The sequence below is a fragment of the Nelumbo nucifera genome, chromosome 8 (genome assembly GCF_055504915.1).
Source record: "Nelumbo nucifera cultivar China Antique chromosome 8, China Antique-T2T, whole genome shotgun sequence".
Classification (NCBI taxonomy): domain Eukaryota; kingdom Viridiplantae; phylum Streptophyta; class Magnoliopsida; order Proteales; family Nelumbonaceae; genus Nelumbo; species Nelumbo nucifera.
In genome coordinates, this window is record NC_142656.1 from 17,456,426 (window position 1) to 17,465,956 (window position 9,531).

Sequence of the window (9,531 nt, forward strand, 5' to 3'; positions counted from 1 at the left end):
TATCCATTGGTTCCAAAAAAGAAAGTTTCCATTCCAATAGGTTGGACTTGCCTAAGTGGAGCTGAAGCCCAAACCGGAAATGCTATAGCATTATAATACTTATTTTAATTAACTGATAAAATAAGAGAAAATTTCAATAAAAGTAACAAAAAGTACTTTAATATATTAAAAGTAATATTTATTGGGAAAATATTTGAAATCAGAAAGTGATAGAAAAAAATTAAAATAAAAAACTTACTATACACAATTAACTTACTCTAAAATTAGTAAAATTTATTTTATAAATTTCTAAAAAAATAAAATTTAAATAATCAATAAAAATTAGTATAATTAAAAACAATAAAAAATTGTTAATAGACTCAACAAAAGTATTTTATTGGTTAAAATTGATACAAATTATTAAAAATAATCTAATTAAAATCAATAAAAAATTGTTTTAAATTTAACTTGATAAAAAAGTAACTCTCCCTCTCCCTAATCCCTTCTAGATTTTTTTAATATATTACATAATATATAACCCAAGAATAATACTAAGAAATAGGATTCAGGCCCAATTAAAAATGTCCTAAGAGTCTTCTCTATATGTCACTTATTAATGGCTGTTCATTGCATTTAAAAATAATAAAATATAATAAAAATAGTAAAGATTGAAATAAATAAAGACAACTTATCTAACATGTAACCTAAAAATAATTTGGATTTTAGTTAGTACCACTTGACCCAATTGACATTGTCATAAGATTCTTATCACAATTTTTTAATAATATCCGTACAATATACGAGCTGGAGTAATTAAATAAAAAAATTAATTTGCGTGCTTTACCTGTTTGGAACAGTCAGTCATCCATCGGTTTGTGTGAACAGTTATAATCAGTCATCTCTCTTGACTTTTTTTTTTTTTTAATTTTTGTACAAACCGGTTTTATCGGGGTTTAGCCCATGAGGTCGTATTTTAATTTGCAGGTCCGTAGTCACAGACTATAAAATTCATCGGTTTATGTTCCAATGATCCAATCTGTACTCAACTTGTGGTCCCCATGAAACCACGATTCTTTCTTCGTTGACTCCCGTCTCCCGTGACAATGTTTCGAGAGGATCAACTGGGCCGTAGGCCCATGGTCTTCAAGTTGGATATCTTGGTTAATTTTGCACGAAACAAAGAATAAATTAAAAATAATCATTAATAATTATCTTTAGAGGTCCACCTCAATGAAACTACGACTGTTAAGGGCCCATCTGCCATGTGGGACACATAGTGAGATCCATTAGGAGACGCATCAAAGTTTAGTAAAAAGTATGATATACATGGATCTTCCAAAAGCTGGCGCTATGGCCCATACCAACAATATTTCAAAATTGACATTCACTATTGACATTTATGTCCATTCTGATACAATAGGATAGGTTTTAAATAAGACCAATACATATCCTATCTCATGCGTTAACAATTTCTCTAGAGTACCATCCACAATTGAATAGAAACTTCATGAAAGAAACACATAGCTAGGATTAATTATTTATTTATATTAACCAATGGAATTTGCCAAAAGTAGCATATGAACCCTACATAAAACAAATACAGGATTAACGTCCAAAGATTTGAAACACCGGTAACTTGCAAAAATTGTCTACAACAAAGTAATAGCAAGAGCTTCGACAAACATTAATGAGATAAAACCATAAATGTCGCCAATAGGGGTTTATGTCAAACACAAACCACTGTGATATAAGAAGCTATAAAGCTCACAGTGAAGGTGCTCATGTCAATGGAGTTATTCCCTTCTTCCTTACTATTAGAAGATGGACCTTCTAGTGATGGTGCCTTACTCTCACCATTGCAGGTTTTCTCTAATGGCTCTCCACAAAGAAGAGGGTTGCCCTCAACTGTTTTTCTCAAAAGTTGTAGAATGTCCTTCCCACTCTGGAATCCTTCCTGATAAGTTGTTATGTGCCACCGTGAAAGTTCCCAAAAAGGGTACGTAGTTCAGTTATCTGTGGAGGAATCGTCCCAATCAAATTGTTGTAAGAAAGGTCCAAGCTCTCTAATTGCGTCAAATTTGAAATGGTTGTTGGTATGCTTCCACTTAAATGGTTGTGAGATAGATTCAATGTATGGATCTCCTGTAACTTTCCAAGTTCAGGTGGAATGTGATCTGTTAATTGGTTAGATGAGAGATCTAATCCAAGCATGAGTTCAAGATTGATGCCCTTACAAAAGTCAGACCTTTTTGTTGTGAAACCCACTTGTTCCTCTACCTTTTTAAAGGCATCATAATATTGGAGGAATTGAAATTCCACGAGCCTACTCTTGTACACATATTCTGAAGAAAATGAAGTTACTGTACCTCTATAAATTTCCACATCAAATTTATGGCCATTTGCACCATTTGGATCTTTGAGCCTTTCAAATGTAATGTTACTCAAGCAAGAAGGTATAGGACCGGAGAGATTATTGTGAGAAAGATCTAATATACTTATTTGATTCAGATGACACAACAGGATGGGAATGTTACCTTCCAAATGATTTCCCTTCAACAAAAGAACTCTCAATGATGATAGATTAACAATCCATCTTGGTAGACTACCATTTATGAAGTTATCACTTATGTCCAATGTCACCAAATTAGTGCTTTTAGAAAAGGCTTCTGTCATGGGTCCTTTAAGTTGGTTCTTTTGAAAATGTGCATAATTCAATCTCTCTGGGCTGAAGCAAGATGATATTGAGCCTCTAAGATTGTTCTCAGAAAGATCTATAAACCAAAGATTTCCATGTGCACAGAAGTTGGCCGGCCCTTCAAAATGATTATTAGCCATGATAAGTACTTGCAAGTTTGACAAATTCCCCAACCATCCAGGAAGCCTACCAGAGATGTTTATTTTTACTTACATCCAATACTTCCAAATCCAAGCTTTCGAACAAGCTAAATGGAATGTTTCCTGTAAATTTATTTCCGTCCAGATATAAGTGTATCAAGTTGGACAAGTTAGAAACAGTTGGAAGCATTTTTCCCCTCCAAATTGTTATTTGACAACATGAGGAAACGTAACCGTGAGCATCCTGTGATCAAGTGCTCAGTAATTTTTCCTGATAAAGTATTGTCAGAAAGATCTAGAACTTCTAACCATCTCATGTTTCCAACTTATGGAGGAATTGATCCTCTAAAAGCATTTGTTGACATGTTCAAAATTTGTAAATTAGGGAAGATTACTCCAATATTCCCTGGGATCTCACCGAAAAAAGTGATTATGGGAATACTTAAGATATGCATATATGGACAAAGATGAGATGGTAGAATAAGAGTGCCTATGCCTGTGAACAAATTCGTTCACAGCGTTATTTTCCCTCACTCAGTTTTACTGAGTTTGCTGTTGGGTTGTAGATGAATTCGTTCCCAAGATACAACAGAGCCATGGGCGAGAATCTACAACCAATAAAGTTGAAGAGTCTCCAAAGAAACCTTCTGTAAGACTGTAGCAGATCGGATTGAGAGAGAGAGAGTAAATTTCAAAATTATATGTTTTGGAGTTTGATTCATGCTCTTTAAATAATTTGTGAAGAGGTATGAAGAAAAAGTAGGTGCTGGTTTAAAGAAGGCACCTTGAACAGTCACAATTTCAAACATTGTGACTGTTTAAAATGTAGTTAACAGTTAGTGACTGTTAACTTTGAATTGTGCTTCTTGATCACATCCGATCGAATCGTGACCGTTGATCTCATCAACGGTGATCAACGGTGATCAACGGTCAGCAACGCACTAAAATCAAAGCCGCCCATCGCGAGCAAAGTGCGCCTCTAAAGTGCCTCATTGCGCCGCACACACGCAATAACTTTTACAATCCAAAGCGCGGTATCGAATCCCCATACTCTCCTCTACTAATTCTAAGGAGTGTAAATCAGCTCCTATTGAAATACTGAAAACAAAACTTATAATTTTCTAATGTGGGACATGTTCAAAACCCGATTTTATAAAAAAAAAACTGATTTTTCAATCAAGTGTGCAGGTGCAATTTTTCATGTAATTGACCAATCAAACCCATTTGATTTAATCTCTTATGAGATTAAAATCCAATAATTCTCTAATAACCCAGTAGGAAATTGGGTATTGTAAAAGTTATTATGGGAGAGGTCAACCACCCATAAATCAAATTAGGCATTGGACAGGGTTTATTGTTGAATGTGAAGATTGACAAATCCAAGATCTTCAATTGATTGAAAGTTGGAACCAAATGTGTGAAGTCAGTTTTCACTTGAAGTTAGTTATTTTGAATTTGGAAAAACTTCAAGTTTGGAAAGGTCGGCCAATGAATTAAATGAATAAAAACCTTAAAGCGATTATTTGAAAGAGCAAGGTATTCAAGTGAGGTCACACCATGAATGATTAATGGGTCAATGTTTCTATCAAATTGATTGTGAGAAAGATCCATCACCCGAAGGCTCGTCAAGTTTCCTGAACATGAACTTTGATTACCCACAAATCCATCATAACCCCCCTGATTGAGATCTAACTCCTCCAGTTTATTTAGTTTGCACAACCCTGCAGATGAAATAGATATATATAATTATGTAATTCTCACCTCCCGTTAGCAATGTATACCAAAATAATTAAATAATGTATGTAATTAAGTAACTACTAGAGGTCCTCTAATATTATTTATCATCATTTCATCAAATGAGTAATTGACAAAAATCGATTTCAATAGAGAATTTAAGCTGTACAAATTTGTTCAATTGTTTGCATGCATATAAATTAGAACCATAGAAATAGGAATGTTATAATCCTAAAACTCCACTACCTATAAAATTTGAATTAGGTATACTCTCATGCAACATTGTTTTTGCATATATGTCTAAGGGTATAATCTTCTAAAAATCACAAACACCTTTGAATGTGTTTAGATGGTGTCAATGGACCAGTTTTGGATTGGACCCCGTCCAATCCAAAATCAATTTGGATGGATTAGACGGACCAATAAGACATTGGATTGGATTAATTCGGTCCAAAATATTTATTAGATTGGATTGGACCTATTCCGTACATAATAAATTTATATTGGATTGGGTTGGATTAAGCCAATACCTTGTCCATTGATATAAGATAAGAATGTATGTGTTAATAGATTAGGTTTGAGTTGAAATTAATCTAAATTAAAATGAATTTAAACAAATTGAATGATCCAAATATTGAATTGGACTGATTCAAAATAATCCAAAATATTCATTAGATTGGATTAGACCTGATCCATTTATAATGAACTCACATTGAAGTGGATCGGATTTGACCAAATCCAGTACAATTGACACCCGTAAGATAGCAATGCCCTTACAATGGGGCATCTAATGGAGGAAAAAGATGCTCCAAAGTCCGAGCATGAGATAGAGTATGCATGCATAATTCATTAATTGCAGGGTCATAGGCCAAGCACACCTCAGATTCAATAAGTTGTACCCGTAAATGGTAGTCGAGTAAATCGAGTAACATTGGATTGAGAAATTCCAACCAACGATAAAAACTTGAGAGAAGTCATTCTTCCTACATTCTCCAATAAATTGCTGTGGAGTGAAGTATAGGACAAGTCTAGGAACTCCAAATCACTCAAAGTGCCCAACTCTAAAAAAAAGAAAAAGATAAAAGGATTAGCAAGAAATCATTGGTAGTGAACGAAATTAATTATACAATTGGTTATTAACATTTAATTGAAACAGTTAATATATACCGTGATCAGTAATTGGTCCACTAAGATCATTTTGCTTGAGATACAGTGTTTTAATATTAGGTGCAAGAAGACTAATATACTGAGGAATTGATGTGCTGTATTTGTTATATGATATGTCAAGGAGCTCCAGCTTTCTCAAAACACCTGAGAGAGAAAAAAAAATTTGCCAAATAAAAGTGAGTGAAAACAAAATGTTGTATTTGTTTGCAGTCTCTTGCTCGAATTTCTCAAAATACAAGTTGGAATGTTAACCAAATCATCAACAATTAATAAGTGAAAGTGTTTTACTTGTGAAGGTCTTTTAGGTGAAACTATGTAATACTGGAATAAATTAATTATTGTTAAAATAACTAAATATATATTTTACTAATAAAATATATCCAAATACAAGTTGGAATTGAAAGGAACATTTTATGAACACTTTCAACAATGAAATAGGATCAAGGCCCATTTTAGAGGTTTGTTATTATTTCTAAAATGTAAGTATTAACAGAAAAACAATAGTAAATTCAATTGAAAATTAAGGAAATAAATAGTTAAATCATTATTATATAATTAAATGAATAAATAAAAATAATTAATTAGTTTTTAAATATTGAATTATTTAATATCAAAAGACATGAAATATTAAATTAATTCATTATTTGGTAAGTAGTAATTGTTTACTTTATTATTAATCTAAATAACTAGTTGATTAATTAATTGAAAGATTTGGCCAAAGTCATTTCTTACCATAAATGTATAAAAAATCGGTCAATGATGAGAGGTAAGTTGGTAATTTAACTAAAAAGTTAAGAGGTTGAAATAGTATAGCCACAAGTAGGGGTAGACAGCTCGTCAAAAGCTTGATTTGCTCAGTTTAAATTGAGTTTTGAGCTAATCTCGAACTTGATATATAGGCTCGTTTGTTAATCGTGTCAAGTCAAGGTCAATTAAGTTCAACTTGTGAGGCTCGCGAGCCTAATATATATATATATATATTAATTCTTGATTTTTTGTATGTAAAATGAAATAATAATTTTTATTTTTTATAGAAAGCTTGGCTTGTAGTCGAGCTCGAATCGAGTCAAGCTCAAACTTGCAAGCTTTTGAGCCGAGCTGAATTCAAGCTTAAGCCTCTAGTTCAAACTGAGCTCTTACTTTATCTCAAACCCAACACTGATTTGGTGAACTGAATTCGAATAACTAAGTATTCGACTTGGCTCGACTCAAATCCACCCTTAACCACAAGGAGTCTAATCTTACATTTCGATCACTAAAAATAGTGGTGTGATACTTGGGTTGAGGTTAGTTGCAATCTTGGCGTATTACTTAGTGTAGAGAGCTAATTAAGCGGCCATCTAATGGCATTTGTGGTGGTTGAATTGAATGAGTTATTGCCTTGTCCACCATGGATAAAATTACTTGATTAGAATGCTTGGGATACTGTAGTCAATCCTAACATATCATTTAGCCATTATATTAAGATGCCCAGAACCTATTTAATCACTTATCTAATAAAAGACATTATCTCATTCAGCGAAACTAGCCATTATTAAATAGCCCTAATGTGGGGAGGGGGCGATGGTATTTTGGGGGACGGCTGCCCCCACCCCACCCCCATCATATAAAATGTTTCTATTGATATACATGTCAATGAAATGAATATGATACACATATAACTGATGAAATCATCCAAACTTATACAACGAGCCCGGTTGAATTTTAGAATTGCACCACCTTGGTGTTAGGGGTGGCAATTTTTTATCCAATTTATTGAACCCATCCAATCCACCTATTATGAGTTATTCATTCCGGGTTCGGTTGGGTTGGGTTGTAAATATCATTAATAATAGTATGATACAAGTATGAATTTCCTAGTTATTTTTTTTTTAATTTTCTTTATTTGAATGAGACTATTTATAATTAATGCATTAATTTTTTAGATAATCATTTACTGAAATTATTGTTTTGAGTCAACACAGTTCACTCAAATCTGATATGAATTCTAATTCAATCAAATGGCCCAATCAATTTGTTTAGTGGCCCAATTTGATGTGATTCGATTCTAACGTAAATGGCCCAACTGTACCCAACCTGAATCTACCCAAACAATCTAGTAATCAAGACCAACCCAATTTGGGTTGGCCAGATCCAACAACTCTAGAGACATCTTTATTAACCTGATATGGGCTGGTTTGGGCTACACCAACTTATCTAAATTTGGATGGTATGCTCGGCCTATCTTGATCTTGTTTGGGTTGGGAAACCCGATTACAAATATCAAGCCATGCCCAACTTGATTTGGATTGGTTAAACTCAAACCAACTTGATTTGGATCTAATGGGCACAATCGACTCAATTCAATCCGGTTCAGGCCCAACTGAATTCAGGCCAGTTTGGTCCAGACCAACTTGGCTCGGGTCTAGATGGCATGGTCAGACCATCTCAAACTGGTTTGGGTCGGTCAGCCCAGTTGCAGACATGAACCCATCCTAACATGATTTGGACCGGTCTGACCTAAACCAACCCAATTCGAAACTGAATGGACACGATTAACTTAATTCGACCCAGTTTGGGTTGGCTGGTTCTGGATGGCATGGTCGGCCCATCTCAATCCGGTTTAGGTCGGTTAGCTCGATCCCAAATATGAACCCATGTTTGACCCAATTTGGACCAGTCCGGCTCAAACCAACTTGATTCGAATTTGAATGAACACAATCAACTTAGATCCGGTTTGGGTCGATCGGTTCAGTTCGAATCCAAACGGTTTGACCACTCTTGAAGTAATTAGCTTGAATATGAACCTAGTTAGATGGTTCAAGTTGGTCTAACCAATTTAAATCCAAATAGTTCGACTAAACCCAAAACTTGAACATAGTCAAATGTACCCAAGTGATTAATTGATTTTTATTCTCCTTATAAAAATAATATACATAAAATATGATTTGAACCTTCACCACTTATATAAACAACAACTATTATCACCATTAGGACATGACCAACCTATTTGTTAGAAGGGAGTTGGTTTTTAGTTTTAAGTACCATAAACGAGGTTGTTATAATGTTAATGGGTTGGATTGGGTCAAGATGAATTTGGTTGAACCCAACTCATTTAATTTTATTTAAATGAGTGATTAACGGGTTAACGGGTCAAATGAATTGGGTTGAAGTTCAAGCCAAACCTATCCAATTGCAATTGCTACTTCTTGCTAGCCTTGTGACTATTGGCTCAATAGTCAATGCCCCGTGTGATAATCCACTCAATGCAAGAAATAATTCTCCACTTTTATCCACTTCAAATTTGGAACTTTTCATAGTATTGCTTCACTTTACCAAGCTGTTTTAAATTTGTCAAAGGCAATTGGTGATTATAGAGACTTTGCAAGAGAAAGTCGGCATCCCCTGGACATGTGAGTAACAAGAGGTAGGGAAAGCAAGGGTTCTCATTTTGTTTTGTCTGAATCTTGATCAAGTTAAGGGGAAAAAAGGGCTTTGAGGCCTTCTCTTCGGGTGGAACATTCAAAATCTTCAACTATATATCACTTATTTGCCTTTGGTTCTCATAGAAAAAAAATAACATAAAATTACTTAATATCGGGACTCAACAGGATATACCTTGGATTATTTGTGGAGTGTCGTTGAATGCATTCCCACTCAAATACTACAAACCATCAACATTTAGTGATTCCAAACTTTACACGGGGTGTTGTTGACTGTTGATTTGTTGAGAGAAATATCTTATGATGAGAAGAAAATGAACATGAGTCCTACGACGTATATACCTTTGGCAGGAACTGAGTGTTTTGAGGGATTTGAGGGCTCCCAAGTATGAAA